Below are 21,145 nucleotides of genomic sequence, written 5' to 3' on the forward strand. Positions count from 1 at the left end.
CTCGTAAATTACTCTGGTAATAGCGATGAGTCGTAATTGTCCGTGGGGGACGTATACTCTTCAATATAAACCTTTAACCACGTACATGGCCCTGTCCGTGGGTGACTTATACTCTTCAGTGCGAATCTTCAACAACGTACAGGGTTGTCCTTGGTGTCGTGTGTGTGTGTGTGTGTGTGTGTGTGTGTGTGTGTGTGTGGTGTGTTTAATGAAGAAAAATCTTATTCTGATGAGATGATAGAAATATATATAGTTAACTGACTCTGACATAACTATACAACTTCTTTGATAATTTTAAAAAAATTGAGGATCAATTTCGTTGGTCGATTTAGTTACCGTTGGACTAATGAAAGTGTACAATCAGTTAAGCCTAAGGAAGTTTTTACTTTACTGAAATATTCTAAATTATTTTCATTTGAGATTTACTCATATTGCATTATATCTATAATTCAGTTAATGACTTTTGTCATTTCGTATCGTTCAATCTCTCTTTACTTTTTTATTTTTTCCTCAATCTTGAAGTAAAACTTAGTATGTTTAAACGACTTGCACGCACAGGCAAATAATAAAATATATACGCCTCCAAACACGCACATGATTGTAGAAAATAAAAAGGCCCCTTTTTTGGATGAAAAGAACCGGTTTTGTAGAAAACTTTGCAATATTTGTTATTTTTTTCCCCCCACACTAGACATCGTCTTGCGTTTAACAGAAAAGCGCACGAAATATTCACGCATTTGCACATTCCCTGACACGAAAGGATTCATTCAGGGACCATCCGAACACTCATTCGTGCTGTGTAAAAGACATTTCGTTCGTGGAGGTGTCTCATCTCATTAAGAATGGCACTACTGCTCTATATTTTCCTTCTAATTTACATACAATTCCACAATGATATTAACATTTGCATTTTTGCATTTCTATGTAGATGTGCAAAGGCCATTCCTGTTTTTAGAGTCTTCGTTCTGAATAGTTTTCTGTGTTACTTTTCTCTTTGTATAACATTGTTGGATTAAGTAGTTTTTTTTTTTAGATAAAGAAAGTGTGATTCGTAATGAATGAAGCATGTATTTTATGAAGATGTAATCTTGTCAGTATATATATATATATATATATATATATATATATATACATTACGTACGTGTGTGTATCGCTCACTATTTGTTCGGTACGGGGAGAAAGTTTTAGTGTGTGTGTGTGTGTGTGTGTGTGTGTTTTGTCGCCTCAGCAGTACAGGAAGATCCCCTCCCTATTTCTCCTTCTGTAGGGGTGGCACTCCCTCCTCCCTCTCTCTCCCCTCTCTCTACTCTATGGATCTAGTCCACCCTCCTTGTAGGATCCATTTGTTCATTAACCCACCCATTAGACGGGCAGTGGACGTGGCTAGGGATAAACAAGGCCCCTCACCCAGCGGCTCTTCCTTGCTGTGCATTCGCGGCGCACGGGGAGCCATTAGGTTATTAGTCTACAAGGAAGGAAAGAAGATGCTCCAGGAGAGAGAGAGAGAGAGAGAGAGAGAGAGAGAGAGAGAGAGAGAGAGAGAGAGAGAGAGAGAGAGAGAGAGAGAGAGAGAGAGAGAGAGAGAGAGAGAGAGAGTAGACAAGAGCCATGGTGAACTGTGGGTCAGGGAATTATAAAGAAAGATTCTCTCTCTCTCTCTCTCTCTCTCTCTCTCTCTCTCTCTCTCTCTCTCTCTCTCTCTCTCTCTCTCTCTCTCTCTCTCTCTCTCTCTCTCTCTCTCCCTATTCCTTCCTTCCTTTCTCAACCTCCCTGCACGTGCATCCGTGACCCCTTACGATATCATTATGTAATTAACCTGACTGGAGGGGAGGAAGATAAAGCAGAGGGATGGCTAGGGTTGCTATCTGATGGAAGGGAAAGGAAACCTGGGTTATGGATCTCAATAGGAAACAAGATGGAAGTATTTCCAGTACTTCTCCTAGGGCTGGATTCCTCATGAAATGTTGGCCCCTCATTCATTCACTCTTCGGTCTTTGCTCATTTTCTGGAACTCTGTAGGAAATGAGAAGAAATCATTTCCAGTATGTTTTCCATTTAGAGATACCTCATGAACTGTAGCCTTCATTTGTTCATTCCTCGAGTTTGCTCAATCTAAATCCTCCTTCTCTCACTTCCTTCTTCCCTCAACCCTGCCCTCAAGAAACTGTAGACTCTTTCTTTCATCTGGACGTGTCGCCCTCATACCGCCCTACCTGTACTGGAAGAAGAAGATTCTCTCTTGAAAGTAGGGTCATTGGGATCGCTTGGAATTAGGACTTTTCGGGGCGACTGGAATGAGGGCTCTTTGGAGCGACCGTAACCACAATCGAAGATCGACTGGAACTGTGACTTTGGCAATGCCTGGACTTGAAACGGAGATTTTTTTTTCCAAGGGAGACGTCTGGAATTGGAGTCACTGGGAGAGAGAGAGAGAGAGAAACTAGATCCAGAGGAGTTGGAGGATAATATAACTTTAATATTTGGGATCACACGAGAGCTTTAGAAATTCCTGGAATTTGGGTCTTTGAGAATGATTAGAATTTGGGTCACCCCCAAGTGCTATAACTGTGGTGTTTGAGAAAGATTTGAATCATGTGGGATATGAGTTGCTGGAAACGAAGGAAGGGCGAGAGAAGGGTCGATAAAGAGGGTGACTGGTGGGGGAGGGAGGGGGGGATAATCACGATAGGGGAGAATGAAGAAGACTGTAGACAAAGAAATTATGAAAACGGACCTGGATGTTGCATGAAGAAACAATGTGCATTCAAGGATGAAGAAAAATGAAATGGGTAAAGGAAAGCAATAAGGTCAGAGAAAAGAAATGATTTAAGAGAAGGCACAAGAATAAGATGGAGAAAAGAGGATTTTTTAAGGTGAAGAGGAGGAGAAAACTTGGAGAAGACAAGGAGTGGATGAAGATGGGAGAGAGAAGGAGACATGCAAAAGAAGGAAATAATCTCACAACAGAATAAAAAGTATGAATCAGTGACATAAGAAAGATAAAGAATAAGACATTGAAACTTGTGATGAGTGGGTGAGACAAAGCCCCCGTCATTTCAACTCCAGGAACGGGAGGGAAGAGCTCCCCTGTGTTTATATTTGGAATCAGGTGGCGGTGAACTGCTGTGAGGGTGGGCGGACGTGGGGAATCATGGGTCGAATGGACGTTTGGGGAATCATAGGGGGACCCGACCTTGGGGAATCATGGGGCCAGCGGACCTTAGGGAATCAAGGGGCGACCGGACCTTGGGGAATCATGGGGCCAGCGGACCTTGGAGAACGATGGGGCGACCGGACTTCAGGGGATCATGGGTCGGGCGGGCGTTGGGGAATCATAAGGCAAGCGAACGTTGGATAATCCTGGGGCGAGCAGGCGATGGGGGAATCCTGAGGAGGCGGAGTGTTGGAACAGATCCATTCGTGGCAGACAGGTGGGAATATTCCTTGATGTTGAGAATATTGAGATCTTCTGGAAGAGTGTGCCGTTATGTTTGTGGATAGAAGGGTTTACGGTCTTGTGGGCTGTTGGGTTTGTGGTCAGGCCTGGGTAATGGATAGATTGCTTGGTGAACGGAGAGGCTAGTGGGAGGATGGGTTTGTCGATACATCAATTTGCATGCAGGTAAGATTAGACTTGTAGAGAGATATGCAATGGATAGATGAACGCCGAGAAGGTTAGACGAATAGACAGACGAGTGAACAAAAATACACGGGGGATAGGTAGACGTATGGCAGATGGGCAGGTGGATAGGCGCATCTTATAAGATGTTAGAACTATATAAGAGTATACAAGATTAAACTATCGAAACCAAATATATATATATATATATATATATATATATATATATATATATATATATATATATATATATATATATATAAATATATATATATATATATATATATATATATATATATATATATATATATATATATATATATATATATATATATATATATATATATATATATATATATATTTATATATATATATATATATATATATATATATATATATATATATATATATATATATATATATATATATATATATGTATATATTTATATATAAACACAGAGACACAGATACAGACACACACACACTGAGTGTGTGAATTGTAGGTGAGGATGAAGACACCATTTTTTTCTTTAAGGAAGAATCTTTGTACCTTTGAATCAAAGATGAAAGAAACTCATATCCTTCCACACTTTCGGACGGCCGAAGCAATTCCCACGAACGTAAAGTCATTGTTAGAAATGACTATATATGTCTACAATAGAATAGATTTCTCCATATATCTTTTTTATTTTTTCTACATATCCAAAATACGAGGTTTAGCCAAGCATTTCGTTTGAGGAAACTCCCGGAAATTGCCTTAGAAAACGGGAACGGTAGGGGAAAGAGACTGAGGGGAAAAAAATATATATTTGTATAAAGTTTAGTCCAATGATCCTTAGAAGAACACATTCCTCCCCCAACAGATCACAAATGCGCGATGGTAGACACCGGGAGAACCACGAGGGACGGGAACTAAAGCAATTCAACATCGCAAATAACCATATCTTTTCCAGGAGTGAGAAAATGGTGGGTTAGGGGGGTGGAGGAGGAAAAACTTTCTCTCCTCTCCAAGACGAAACTGATACTGATACTTTTAAACTTTGTTATAGGACTTGTGGAGAGGAGGGTTATGCCTACCTGTGCTCGTGGCGTGAGGGGTTAGGGAATTTGTCCTGAAGGGGAGAGAGAGAGAGAGAGAGAGAGAGAGAGAGAGAGAGAGAGAGAGAGAGAGAGAGAGAGAGAGAGAGAGAGAGAGAGAGAGAAGGGGAGGGGAGGGAGGCGTGTATACGAAGCTGGGGAAAAAAATATGAGAGGGATTGATATACACAGGGAAGGAAGGAAGGAAGGAAGGAAGGAAGGAATGAGTGTATGGAAAAGAGAGACGGAAGGAAGAGTATAAAAGAAAAAGGTACAATCTTTGAAAGGAAAAAATCCGTTGAGATAAACCTTCTCGTCGATATGGATTTTGTTTTCACGTCACAGGTGACTCTATTCATCAGGTTTCGAATGTATGTAGAAAGGAATGAGAGAAGGACAATAAGGGAGAAGGCAGAAAGGGGTCGAATGTATTAAATGAACGACGTATGAAAAGGATTCGGATAAAATAGCATCAATAGAGAGACGGGGGGGGGGATGGCTTCACAGACGTATGTTAACTAGATGGCAAAAGATAACGTTAACAGACACACTAGTATGCCATTCTTCTCAAAAAAATTATCTTCTTATTTCAATAGCTGAAAATAACTCCTCCTCCTGAAGAAAAGAAACCAGCTATTACGACTTTGCTACATCCTTCGGTCCTCGCTCTCTAAGTCTTTGTGCTGGTACCTTCTAGCAGTGGGCAGTGAAACTAAAAGAAACTTGGGGTTACGATTAAGAAGAGGAGAACTTGCCTCCCAAGAGCAGTATGAGAGCCAGGCTTCTAGTTACTCCAGGCTGCAGGGTTGCAACTAATCCTCAGTACGATGTGGACTCGCCCGATGTAATTCCCAAACAATGCAATTGTACACTCCTCAGATGCACATACACTCTAAACTATTAATCCCCGAGTTTAGTGGGATTAAACACGGTCTTCTTCGGGAATTAATCCCTCCTTTCAGCTTCCCTCAGCCTCCTCGTTCTCCCTCTCTCTCTCTCTCTCTCTCTCTCTCCTTCCTCTATCTCTCTCTCTCTCCCTCTTCTTCATTCACGAATCCCATGTCTTCTTCTCCTATCTCCATCTTTTTTCCCCCATTTATCTGACACTCTGCTTTTCCTCCCACCAGATATTTCCCTTTTGTCCCTCTGCCTTCAGTTCTCCCCTGAGGAAAGATCCCTCCTTTTTTCCCTTCAACTTTCCTCCCCTCCCGCCCCGCAGCCCCTCCCTCTTCTCCTCTTACTTCCAAAAGAGGCAGCTACTCTTTTGAAACTCCTCTCACCCCTCGCTCAGTTAGGTCCTCTTCTTACCTGCACATCCCTAGTGGTGCATATCGGACCCCGGTCCCCCTCTCTCCCTACTAACAGTAACAAACACCTCCCTTCTTCCCTTCCCTACCTGCTACTCTTTTTTTTTTTCTCATACCCCTCACCCTTCTTCCCTAACGTCTCCCTTCCTTTTCTCCTAAGTCCCCTGGCCTTCTACTATCACACCCCCATCCCCCTCCCCCCAGTACCCCACCACCTCCTGCGGACCACCGGGAACACACACAAAAAGAGAGAGAGAGAGAGAGAGAGAGAGAGAGAGAGAGAGAGAGAGAGAGAGAGAGAGAGAGAGAGAGAGAGAGAGAGAGAGAGAGAGAGAGAGAGAGAGAGAGAGAGAGAGAGAGAGAGAGAGAGAGAGAGAGAGAGAGAGAGAGAGAGAGAGAGAGAGAGAGAGAGAGAGAGAGAGGTTCAGGCTCCGAGGGGGCCATAGCCTACATCTCCCCCAACAAAAACTAGGAAAACACTTGTCTTGGGGGGGTCACAGATCGATCTAGTTGGCCCCCTGTGCGGCCCGGGGCCAGCAGTAGCGGACCTTTAACTGAGACGTACGATCTCGCCCTTAAACCCCCCATCTCCCCCCCAGAACTCCGTCGAGACAAGGGACGGCGGCGGGAGGGGGAGAGACTGAGAGACCACCCTCCCCTCTCCCTCCTTACCAGAAGACAACGACGTTGGGTGTTACAGCGAAGACGGGGAAGTACAATGGTAGTTCGAAGGCGGGCTTTAAGGATGGCGGAGGAGGGTACTACATGAAAGAGGTGGTTCGTAGGAAACACTCAGAGGCCTCCATCCAGACGGAAAATTGAGGGTAGACGCAATGAAAAGTGGGCGCTTGTAGCTCTTTTTTTTTTTTCTTTCTTTTCCTTTTGGCTTTATGGAACACGAAAAGAAAGTAGAGGACAAAGAGCCTTTAGAGGCGCTACTTTGAATGAGGACTCGCGTTAACCCGATGTTACTTGGCGGGAAAATGCGGTTAGAAAGGGACACTTACACGGAACAAAATTTACAGCAAATATTTCAGGTCAGAATTCAGCATCAGACATAAGTGGTCTGAAGTCTGTAGAAATAAGATCTTGGATAAATTTCTCTCCTCGTGATGACACCAGCAGTCAACGACGCACGGTGAGGACTTCGAACTAAAAAAGAGTCTAAGATTTGCTTGTAGATGAAAGGATATGATACAATGGAGGGATGAGTTAGGGTAGCAAAGGAGGTTGGAGAAGAAGAGATAATAGAATAAGAAGAGCGAGAAGAAAGATACAGTGGGAAATAGGATGAAGTAGACACTGAAAGGGGAAAGTGAATGGACTAGCTGGACATAAAATCTTTAAGAATAGTCTCCATTTTGCAGAACGTAATTAATGATAGCACGGCTTGCATCTCACTGAACGTAGAAATGGGGACGTGGGATATCTTAAGTCAAAGAAGGAAATCACTTTTGGTATATAGCCGAGAATAACCGAAATGAGTTAGTCTTTATATTGGATAAAAAACGAGAAATACGATGAAACGCTTGATACTGCTAGAATTGGAGTTTGAGAGTCGTTGCCTGCGCGTTCGGAAAAAAGAAATGGCTTCTTCAAACATTATACATCTTCAAAGGACGTAATATGCCTCCAGAAAGCATTATACATTTAGGGAAACATTGCATACCTTCGAGTAGCATTCTATACATTAGAAGAGGGCATGATATACCTTTGAAGAGCATAATACACCTTTAGAGACAGCCTAATACACCTTTAAAGACAGCATAATACATCTTCACTGAGCATAATATAACTTCGGAGGGCATGATAGACCTCCAGAGAGGCCAGTACAATACACCTTTGGAGAGAGCATAAGACAACTTCAGAGAGCATAATGCCCCTGTGGAGAGTATGATATACAAATGACTTGCATGGTATTTGGAGGTTCAGTATTGCCCCGGAGTAATACGGCCAAACCCTGTGGGGCGGGAGAGAGAGAGAGGGAGAGAGAGAGAGAGAGAGAGAGAGAGAGAGAGAGAGAGAGAGAGAGATAAACCACGCTCAGGCATTCTAATCCCGGGAACACGAGCGCCGTAATCCCTAAATTGAGCGTAATTCATCCTAATTCAGACACGATTTGGGCCCTAATTTAGAGATTTTAATCCCACCCCGTACTTGAACATGGAATGGAAGGAACATGGACAGCAGCACGTGGTCAAAATAATGCTACACTGCGAGACGATTCCCGAGGAAGAAAAGGATATATACAATGACATGATTTTTGCGACAAGTATGGTCGTGATGCAAGAGGGTGTTAAGTAAGAGATGGAGCTCTATGGCTTAGAGTTGGTGTAAGGCACGCCATACCTTTGTTCCCTCAAACATAAGGGAGATGATAAAGTGTATCTCCCTCACTTCCCTTATACATCTCTCCTTTTTAAGGCTTCATTCTTTAATTACTTCTTTCTCTGTCTGCCTGTCTGTCTGTCCCACTGTCTCTTTCACTCTTTCTTTTTCTCCTTCTGTATCTCTATTCGTCTGTTTGTCTGCTACGTTCTCTCTCTATATATATATATACTTTTTGGGCAAAATCTCGTTGTCAGTACTCGTGAGTACTTATTTTCCACACAAACATATACCGACGTAAAGAGAGACACGCATTATGATTCACACACACACACACACACACACACACACACACACACACACACACACACACACACACACACACACATATATATATATATATATATATATATATATATATATATATATATATATATATGAATTTGTCTCTGTAATCCTGGGCATGTGTGTATGTTTGAGAGTGGGAGAAGAGGGAGGGAGAGACAGGAACCGTGGGAGAGAGAAAGGAAGACGGAAGGAACATCACATTACTACAGAGATAGAAGTGAGACTAAGTGGGAGTGGTGGTCATCCTGTTCCACTGATCAACAATCCCCTGAGACGACTTTGACGCGGTCGAGGCTGGAAACACCACGCGAGTGTGACACCCTAAATGGGATTATACTGCCCCGAGGAGACGATGCATTCCCTCCCCTTCGGATATGAATGCTGGACACACGGGGTCGTGAATTAGCCGACGTGCTGGTTGGGAATACGCTATCAGAGGAGCGAGAGAGAGAGAGAGAGAGAGAGCGAGAGAGAGAGAGAGAGAGAGAGAGAGAGAGAGAGAGAGAGAGAGAGAGAGAGAGAGAGAGAGAGAGAGAGAGAGAGAGAGAGAGAGAGAGAGAGAGAGAGAGGAGGTGACTTCGTTGTCCACGGTAGATACCCTGAGCATACCTGGGTAGATCATACTTCCATGGTAAAAAAAAAAAGGAAGAATTCTGAGGGATGGAGAAGATAGGTGTTGCCAGGATGAAAACCAGATGGCGTATGTGTTTAAGTCAAGGTGGAATTTCTCGCCAGAAAAAAAAAAATTAAGGGGGAGGTGAGGTATAAGGGGGAGTTGTTTACGGGGGGGCTGGGCTGAGCTGGTTGCAGAAGGGAGGGTAGAGAGGAGGAGGAGGAGGAGGAGGAGGAGAAGGGGAGTCTTAATTATGCCCTTTAGAAGGACGTCTGGTCAGTGACATTAACGCAAGTCTTACATCAGAGCAAGCCTTAGCCATAATCATTATGGTGAGACCAGAAAGACTTGATTTCCTATCTTAGAGCAACAGAAATGACATGGGTAATTGTATGCCCTAATCTTACCAATCTCCTATACGTTACCTATCTATCTATCTATCTATCTATCTATCTATCTATCTATCTATCTATCTATCTATCTATCTATATATATATATATATATATATATATATATATATATATATATATATATATATATGCATATATCCTCAGCCTAAGCTAGGTACCCATTATCGTTCATCCCCAGAGGGTAGGATGAACAGCTAGGTCACACAGACATATCTATAATGATCACTTCGCCATGGAAGAGAGAGAAAGAGAGAGAGAGAGAGGGAGGGAGGGAGGGAGAGAGAGAGTACTTACGACTATTTTACGACAAGACCTTTGCCATAAGGCAGGACTAGAGCAAGAGCGATGGCCGCAGGGAAATGTAGAGTTAAGAGGAACCGAGTCTCTTTTTCCACCCAGCACTTGCTGAGGTTTGATTCCTTCTTGTCCATGAAGAAATATTGCTGTTACGTACATTTTCCTCTTTCATTTATCATTTTGCAAAGACAGGATAGAATGACCCTTGCTTCTCCTGTTGATGAGATACTGATTCTTAGTAGTCTATAGGTCTGAATCATTGATATAGTTTGGAGAATCTTACGCAAAATCTATTCACACAAATCCCACGCAGAGCTTTCGCTAAATTCCATTTTTATTTTCTTCCTCTGAAATAAGCTCTTTTCATTTTCTCACATATCGACTCAATGGTCATGAAACATTTCCAAAAGGTGGGATGAATTTTGTTTTATATTCAAAGAAAATCTCTAAGAATGGAAGATTTGGTTTTAGTTTCATTTTGGGAAATCATTATCCTAATGACCTGTTACACACACACACACACACACACACACACACACACACACACACACACACACACACACACTTGCTCACTTTTCCAAATTATAGAGTGAAGAAACACTGACGAAATGTACCTTACGAAAATAAATGCTAGAAGCAGATAGACAGACGGATATATAAATAGAGCTAAGTGATAGCGAGACATCTGCAGTGATAGTGATAGGAAACTAGACTTACTTAAGAACACAAAACTCTGAAGAAAAACTTACCAGGTACTTGACAAACAGGATGAACACCGACACTAACTCTTATGAAGGTCGCTCTGGAATTGTTGCTTCAGTTCGCGTGCAGAAAAAAATACATATTTGAAATTCACTTCCATCCCAAGATGTTCTGGTAGAAAAAAGATTACAAATCAGTTATTATGACGAATAAATGAATTATGGGGATGTATGAATTAATGTAAATGATTCAATGAATGCTGTATAAGCAATATATAATTTTACATTCGAATATACAAGAATAATACACGGTTAATGCTAAATCTTTTTTTTCTCTCTTCTCATTTCCAATAAAATACGTAAATCAAATCAGAGTTTTATACAGCAAACAGAGGAAGAGAAACGATACAAATACCCATAGAAGCCGAAGACAATTATATTTAATGACAGTGTCTATATCAACAAATAAAACTGTTTACATTCGCGTATATGTAAACAAGATTTCTGGAAAATTATTCGCGTGTCGATAGTAAATGACCAATATAATTTTCCCCTTTTACAATTTCGACGGAATTTACAACAGAGAAGGACGAGGCCGCTGGTGAAGGATACCTGTAAATTGTCGGTAAATGATTTTCCAGTTGATGCCCACTGTTTACAGCTCAATCACTCTGGAGTGAACAAACTGTATATGTTTGCAAATTACAGACTGCATGAGATGAATGGAGAGGCAAAATGCGGAGGTATAGAAGAGGGAGAGAGAGAGAGAGAGAGAGAGAGAGAGAGAGAGAGAGAGAGAGAGAGAGAGAGAGAGAGAGAGAGAGAGAGAGAGAGAGAGAGAGAGAGAGAGAGAGAGAGAGAGCGAGAGAGAGAGAGAGAGAGAGAGAGAGAGAGAGAGAGAGAGAGAGAGAGAGAGAGAGAGAGAGAGAGAGAGAGAGATATGGAGAGTTAAAGGGAAGAGAGGTTCATTTGGGAGGGTCGAACAAATGGCTGGTAGAGTTAGACGAGACACAGAGAAAAAGCTGTTCTTGGTTGATATTAGGATAGGTTCCGAAGGAACTCCATGTGTGTGTGTGTGTGTGTGTGTGTGTGTGTGTGTGTGTGTGTGTGTGAGTGTGAGTATGCGTGCGTGTGTGTGTGTGTGTGTGTATGTCCAACCGCTTATCATTTTGCACCTCCTTAATTGGGATGCAGGACGCGTTAGGCACGAATCAGACAGCCATCACTTGTCTTCCCATGCGTGTCTTTCTCTTCCTTCTTATCTCTATTCTCGATTCCCCCCTTTCCCCGACCCTCCCTCCAGTATTGTCTCGCTGTCTCTGTGTTTTCTTCCGCCGAGGCTTGGTAATTTCCCACCTCCCCCCTCCTGATCAAAACTTGACAATGGAAATGCAAGATGATTGCTTATAATTCTACCATAAACCCTTTTTAGATTCGTAAGCACCCAACCATTAATTAATCTAAATGCTAGTTGTGAGGTCATTAGATCGTCTAGTGTGTGTTTATCAGGAATATTGACTGTATTCTGATTGCCTTTGCTTGCAGTGTTAGGTCTTCCTGATGGGCACTTGAGGGTGACATAAGCGACTCTGTCTGGGGATTGAGAGATCACGTCTGTCCTGATTGGCAGTTCCCGACTTAATTATGCAAATGGTGATATAAGAGGTAATTCACCATCCCAAATTAGTGCTTCTTAGCTCGATAATAATCACATTTGATTCACAAAGAACGTCTAGGAGATAATCAAGCTTTGCAATGACTGCTGAAATACTGTGGCGGCTAATGAATGTTGAAGCTTAGATGTATATTAGACTTCAACTTTTTGATTGAACAATGTTAATCAATTGATGAATAAGAGCTAACGACTTACACACACACACACACACACACACACACACACACACACGCTCCAGCATCTATGGCACCCTGGGGTTGCGTACCTATCATGCTAAGTGCTGGGTGAGGGTTCGCAACCCCACATTCATACAACTCCAATAACGTTGATCTCAACCTGACATGACCTGTGACATAAGTGATGCCAGCTCCACGTCCAACGCGAGTGCGAAGTGAGACTGTGTCGTTGTGGGTGGACGGAGAGGAGCAAAGTCTCATGAAAGACAAGACCTTCTCTCTCCAAGGTCCAAGGGAGTCACTCCTTTCCCTGCTCCTGTAGGGAGTGTCGATGACGTATGAAAAGAAGATGTATATATATATATATATTCACTCTTTCGCTTCTATTTTCTATACCTGTATTGTGAGATACTGTGAGAAATCGTTATAATTCAGATTTTTTTTTCCCTCTCACTCTTCGTAAATAGGGATTAGGATAAATGCATTGCTCGTTTCCCTTCAAATAAAGCGGAAATATTTCTTGTCAACAATGTTTTATGCATGGGAGGAGCCAGCAGGTAGGGTCCATTGGGCCAGGGGAGAAAGATCAGGGACTAGGGATAAGGATCAGGGACAAGGGGAGTAAGGATTAGGGCGAGGCTATTACGAATGACGGGGCGTTGTGTTGACATGCCCCAAGGAGAATGGCCGGCTATGGGAGTTCTCAGCAGGCAGACTGCATAGCAAATAAATATATTACTGAGTGAAATGAATGTATTCAGACCGTCAAATAGATAAATGCAATCTAGGACAATATCTGCAATATATATATATATATATATATATATATATATATATATATATATATATATATATATATATATATATATATATATATATATATATATATATATATATATATATATATATATATATATATATATATATATATATATACATATATATATATGTCAACATCGACATACAGAACGCTAAAGAACACTACAATCAGGAGGAGGTTGAGTCTGTCCATGGACGCCATGCTTCATCATGCCCGTCAGAAGAAGATGAAGGAACGCCCGTCGAAATATCTTCCCTCGATTTTACAGCGTCAGATTCGAAATCCTGAGTTAATTTGGGCTTATGGTTTGACGTGAGGGTGTTCCTTGATAGGAACCCAGAGCCAATGAGCTTGATTCATGGCGCTGTGACCCCACAATTACCCAACAGCTAGAGCCGGAATCGTGATTATCGTTAATGCAAATGGCTGAAACTTTATAACCTTGATTTCATTGTTCATAATGAGGTTAAAATTAGATACGTTATGGCTGTAACGAGTAGTTAGGAACGAGGGGAGGAAAACTAGACATTGACCCGTTACCACAAGACACCAATTTACACTGAAAGTTGCCTGGAGACGTCAGCACCTCAGGGCATCCAAAGGCACTCCATAAAATCATTCGGTCTTTTATTTTGGCAAGAAGCCCTTGATCTAATTCCGTATCCATCTTCGTAACTTTGCTTAGAATTGATTCAGATCTTTTGTTATCCTTCAATTCACGCTTTCCAGTGACTCAACATATATCCTGGGGCCCATTTGGTTAAGGGAAAAAGATTTTGGGTTTAAGGAACATCGGGGAAAATAAAATGAAATTGTCAAGCATCATCGCTCTATGTCCAACTAGTTAGTGAGACGCAGGAGGACAGAAGGTTTCTGATACCTGTGGTTGCGGCTGCAACCACATTTCTCTTCGAAGTGTCACGGAGTCTTGTAGTTATTCCTGTGATAAAGAACATGAAAAGATTACAGAATGAGACGGGAGAATATGATAATAATGAAGTTGTATATCAATTTTTTTTTTTTCCTGATCATTCTAATTCTATTCGGTTGCTTCCCTTCTGGTTTTCTTCTTTGTCTGCTTCATCATCTTATTTTTCTTCCTGCTGAAACGTCTTGCTCCGTAATTTTCCTTTTCTTCTTCTCTTTATTTCCTTCTTTTTCTTCATAATCTCTCCTCCTTTTATTTCTCTTGACGTGTTTGCTCCAGCTTTTTGATTATGTTCCCTTTCTTTCTAATCCTGTACTTCTTTCCTTCATATCTTTATCAATTTCCTCTCTTCTCAGTTTGGCTCCGTTCTTTCTCTTTCCTCTTCTCATCTTTTGATTTTCATCTTTTTGTGTTTTATCTTTCTCCTTCGATATTGTTCCTTTCTTTATTTTTCCTCTTTTCCAGTTTTCTTCATAAGCTTTAGCTTCGTCTAATGTGTTTCCCAACATTGGTATTGTTAGAGTGATCATTCCCATCTGAGTCTTTGATTTTGAATCATGATTAGAGAGATCACCTAAATCCAAAATTGATTCCAAATTATCCAAAACAGTGAATGTGAATTTTTCTATTTTTTTCATTAAACTAACGATCAAATAAAATTAATCCAACATTAATGTTTCTATTCTCAAATATAATAGACAGAAAAAACTACTCCGTGGACAGAAAACTCCTTTAAAAAAGAAAAACTCAATTTCTCTCTTTTTTTCTTCCCAAGAAATGTTTCTTAGGCATCCACACTTACCTACAACAAGGAAAACCCTGAGAAATACAGTTGGAATCAGGAGAAAAATTTTAGCATTCTTGCCCACACGAGAAATGCTCTCTTTCATCTCTTATGAGTTCATTTTACCAGTCACGGAGGCATAGAAATGGTCGGTATATTCGCCCCGCTGTTTTCTCACTGACAGAGAGAGAGAGAGAGAGAGAGAGAGAGAGAGAGAGAGAGAGAGAGAGAGAGAGAGAGAGAGAGAGAGAGAGAGAGAGTTGAAGCCACACGTTGAATAAGACCTTCCATTCGTCGGAGCTCAGTGGCGGACCGAAATGTACCATTGTGTCTCGTCCTCTCTCTACAGCCCTCGTGGGATTATTGTGGTAGCAGCTGGGGATACGACTTACTTAAAGCCCCTTTGAGCACGACGGTACCGAACGCTTGAGCACGACGGTACCGAACGCTTGAGCACGACGGTACCGAACGCTTGAGCACGACGGTACCGAACGCTTGAGCACGACGGTACCGAACGCTTGAGCACGACGGTACCGAACGCTTGAGCACGACGGTACCGAACGCTTGAGCGCGACGGTACATGCCATTTAGGTTAATGATACCTACCCTCAGCCTCGAAGACGACACCAACCCATGCGTGTATAATGGCCGACGGCCTTTGATCTCAAAGGCCGTCGGCCATTAAACTCAGAGATCGTACCGTCCTGTCTGAGTGTCTGTCGTACTGCCGTACGCGATGGTCGCAATGTACTGCTGATGGGGGACATACCCTCGTGCCCAAGGGTCGTCTCCTACTTCCCAACCGTACTCCCGTGCTCAAGATATTACGGGATCTCGAATACCTTTTGACATTAAAATGAGCTCACCTCCTATCTTGGTATATGTCCATTAACCAATCATATATCTTCTTTTTTTAGAATTATTCAGTGATATATCTTCATATATCGTGTGGTCTTGGTTCAAGGAAGGAGATTTTGGATTCCAGGAATATCGAAACTATAAATCGAATGCCAGCACAATAAACCTGTCTGGTTTGTGAAACACAGAACAACAAAAAAGAACTCCTGATATATATACCCGCGTCTGCAGCCACATTTCTCTCCGGAATAATGGTGTTTATATATATATATATATATATATATATATATATATATATATATATATATATATATATATATATATATATATATATATATATATATATATATATATATATATATATATATATATATATATATATATATATATATATATATATATATATATATATATATATATATATATATATTCATATATATCGTTTCCATAATCCAGGAGTATTTTTCTTGCGATAACAACCAAAGTAATTCGCTCATCTATATCATTCAAAAGTACCGAAAAAAAATGTAGACACGAAAAAAAAAGAGACATAGTAAAATTACTGGACAACATAGAAACACCTAATAAGAGGGAAGTGAAGAACGATAAATAATGAATAATTACGGTGTGAACGTGGCCTTAAGGTCATTACACAATAGACAAAAAAAATGTAAAGATGGTTTCCAAGTAAAAAAAAAAGGGGGGGGTAAGACAGTGCTATCTTAACCAGAAGGCTGTTATCTGTGTTATCTTAATAGCAACCCCCAACTGCGGAGGTTCCTGTTATCTAACGTGTCATTAGCCCGTGTTTATGCTGTATAATTTATATTTTGGGCTTTTAAAAAGTACGTCTTTATCAGCCAATGTTTGCATCCACTGCAGAAAATGTTGAAATGATTTTCTGGCTTAATTTTGATAATAGGAAGAGCCGGTAGGGGCTGAATATATATATATATATATATATATATATATATATATATATATATATATATATATATATATATATGTATGTATTGTCCAACATAGTACAAAAAGTAATTACCGCTTGTGGTTATGGTAATTGAAATGCATGATAATCATTATCATGAAATAAGAATTATATGAGGCATTATATTGGACACATTTAGCCTTCAATATTCTACAGTTAAGAGGTCAAATTATATCTTTAGTTATAATCAAGATTATCTTCGACTGTCGTCAAGATTATGTTCAGTTAGGGTCAAAATCATCTTCACTTATATGATCAGTCATACCATTACTTTACCCATAATTCTTGTTTGGAATTTTGGGATATGGGACGCCTCACGCATCTTTTACTTAATTACATATTATCAAAGATAATCATCTGCATATGTAAACATTTGTAAACATAGGTAATTACAAAATAATCGACTTGGATTACATTCAAAAATTTATTTCATGAATTCCTTATATTCTGGATCATTTCTATATGTAATCCTTGATGGATAAAACGCCCCCTGAATTTATCTCGAATCATGACAGAGTAATTTACGGCATCATTAAGAGCGAGTGGTAATTGAATTTCTATTTTCCCTTATCGGGTCAATTATTTACTTCTCAATGCTCCTCCTGGGCTCACTTGATATTTATCAAGGATTTGTTTAAATGCGTCCCCGACTCCCTCTCCCAGCGGTCATTATTTAACGAAAGGAAGGACTGATCAATCAACGATTAGGCTCATTATTGTCTTTTTTCTTCTATTTCTTCAAACAAAGGGGCGATAGGAGTCCACGGATCGTATGGAAATCAGTCCATTCCTCCTCCTCCTCCTCCTCCTCCTCTCCTCCTCCCAGAATCCAATCTACCCTGAAACGCTCTACCATAGACAGTCGAATCAAGCTCCCTTTTGATTCTCTTTCTAATCAGTGACACTGATTGGTATTCTCCATTTTTAACCTTTTTCGTTTCTTGTCTTTTTTTTTTACGATTTTCTCTCACTCTCGCGTATATGCGGCATCACGATAAAGGAAAGAAGGAATGGAGGATTGTAAAATGGAGTTTTACGAAGAGCCATTTTCTTTTGAAATTTCAAAGTGTTTTTTCGTAATAGATGTGCGTCGTTTGATGTTCTTCAGAGGGCATGTTCACTATCATGTGAACATCGAATCTGATGTTAAATGTGTCATTTTTCTTATATTATAAGAAAAGGAGAGTTGGCCAAGAGGTGCGTTGGTTGAGGGGTATGTTGGCCAAGAGGCGCGTTGGTTGAAGGGTGTGTCGACCAAGAGGTGCGTTGGTTGAAAGGTACGTTGGCCTAAACGGGGAGAGTCGCGTGTTTTCGTGGCCTTCCAGTTAATTTGAAGACTTTGCTGCTTCGACTGAAAGTATTTCTGACGCATTTTGTTAGAGAAACCACCTTTGCTTTCGTTATCATCGGCCCATCGTCCTATCTCTATTATTTCCTCCTTTATCTCTCTCTCTCTCTCTCTCTCTCTCTCTCTCTCTCTCTCTCTCTCTCTCTCTCTCTCTCTCTCTCTCTCTCATGAAAGGACTCCAAATTTTATGCTTTCATCCTTGATTTCCTCTTCAACCTCTCTCTCCCCGTCTCTCTCTCTCTCTTTCTCCATCTATTTTTTCTCTTTTTATCTCACCCTCTCCCTCGCACTCTCTCTCTCTCTCTCTCTCCCCACCACCACCACCTCGTCCTCCCATCTACTCCCCACGTAACTCCCCTCCCCAACCGTGATCCCTGCGCGGCCAGACCCGACCACTCAGGAGAGCTTATGAGCCAGTCCCCATGATCGAATGTAAGTTATTCGCGTGTCTCCGTAAACGCCTCTTATCCCAGCCTTGTATTGTGTTCCAAACTTGGGACGGCGCCCCTGGGATCCCTCCATCAGGAATGTAATACTGGAATGTAAAAAAAAAAAAGAAGGAGACGCCCCCCTTAAGCCTCCTTTTTCCTCATGTAATGGTGCTTTACATATACAGAACAGAGATCAGGTTTGCTCTTAGCCTCCGAGAGCCATTTTTCTCTCCCCCAGAGAACTCCCTCTGGGGCCGATGCATCAAGGCAAAAGGGGTTAAAATGGAGGTGGTTCCTGAAGGTGTTTAGATCCCTTGTGTGTTAATGTAATGGTTTTGCGCGCGCGTGTGTGTCTTAGCATTTATTCACACACACACACGCATATGTATATATATATATATATATATATATATATATATATATATATATATATATATATATATATATATATATTAGGAATAATCATAAGTGTATTTATGTTTGTGTGGATGTGTGAGTGTGCCCTATAATATTTCGTGTGTTAATGTCTATGTGCATATATATATATATATATGTGTGTACCTGTCCAGTTATATGTAGGTTTGAGTCTGTTTATGTTTCTGTGTGCATATAATCCCATTCCAGATATCCTTTCAAGGCGATTCTTATTTGGAAAACCGATAATACAACCACAAAGAAATATAATCGTCCTTATTACATTTTTTTTTACACAAGGGTGAAGAAATTCTGATAATTAAAGATAGCCGGGCAATTTCTGCTCCTTAATTTTCCCCACATGTGTCTGGCTATACGTTAGAACTAAAGGCTTTCCATCATCCCAGTCCATTCAATAAATGACCTCCTCGCGTGCCGAAATGGCCCTCTTTATCACACCACCTGCCGCCCACTACATGCTCAATATTTGCTTTTCTTGTAATAGAATGATAAAGTTTGGAAACGTTCCACCATTTCTCACATCCCTCCCAGACACCACCCACCCCAAAAGAAAAATTAAATGCACGTTTGGTCATTGGACGAATTTCCCTTCGCTATTGGAAGGAGATTCGACTCTCACGGGGCTCTACACACACACACACACACACACACACACACACACACACACACACACACACACACACACACACACACTTGCCTTACTGATGGCCCGACGGGTTTTGAGTTAATTTGCCTAAGACGTATGCGAGGTGTGCGCGCACCGGGCGTCATTTGGTCATTACGACAGGCATTAAGAAATGAGAGTGTAATGAGAAGGAGTGGGAGAGGAGGAGGAGGAGGAGGAGGAGGAGGAGGAGGAGGAGGAGGTGGAGAGGGAGGGGAGAGGGCCGTGATTTAAGCTAAGGGCTGAGAGCCCAAAGGAGTCCCACCTGGTGGAAATTCCACCTTCCCCCGGAACCACCAACCCTCCCCCTCTCCTCCCAGCATCACCTACCCTCCTCCTCCTCCTCCTCAAGATGTAACCGATGTTCCAACTTTGCCTACCCCTTAATCAGAAGTTATGGCCTTCTTACAATGAGAAGACTGCGGCGTAAATCGTCCTAATGGAAGTAATCTTTGAGGTTGAGGGGAGAGGTTGGTTCCTTATGCCTCCCACTCAGCAAGCGAACCCATTAGAAATAAAAGTGATCTACTTCGTCGAAAAACATTGGAATATCTCGTTAAATGTGGTGAGGAATGTCCTACCACCTGGACACACACACACACACACACACACACACACACACACACACACACTCACCTAGCTCAGGCTGGTATCTGTGTGTGTATGTGTCTCTATACACACACACAGGAGTAAAAACATGTTGAATATATACGCAAGGTTGAGAGACAAGTATAAAACCCTCTCCCCTTAAACACATGAATAGTAATCACATCTGATAAACACACATACACACACTCATACTCATATATGCACTCAAATGCACTCATGAACGAGCATGCATTTATCAAGCATGTGCTGCGTCAGCAATCTCTATCGCCTGGATCAATCAGGAGTAATTTTTTGGGCAAGGAAAATTGATGGATCCAGTCTATCAACTTCCCGTGCTATTCTTTTTCCTTTATATATATACATATACATTGATAATAGAGTACCTCCCTCCGCGTAATAACCTGCCCCATAACGACCCAGGTCTAACGAACTCTCGTATCTCTGACCTTAAATTCTTATGCTAAATTTTCAAGCCAATATTCCTCTCTCTCTCTCTCTCTCTCTCTCTCTCTCTCTCTCTCTCTCTCTCTCTCTCTCTCTCTCTCTCTCTCTCTCTCTCTCTCTCTCTCTCTCTCTCTCTCTCTCTCTCTCTCTCTCTCTCTCTCTCTCTCTCTCTCTCTCTCTCTCTCTCTCTCTCTCTCCCTAAAGCCTGGGATGGGAAGAAATTCATGTCTCTAAATATTATAACCCCCCCTCCTCTCCCCCCCAAAACGAAGCAGTTTGTGGAC

Source organism: Panulirus ornatus, chromosome 22, assembly GCF_036320965.1.
Source record: "Panulirus ornatus isolate Po-2019 chromosome 22, ASM3632096v1, whole genome shotgun sequence".
Taxonomy (NCBI): Eukaryota; Metazoa; Arthropoda; class Malacostraca; order Decapoda; family Palinuridae; genus Panulirus; species Panulirus ornatus.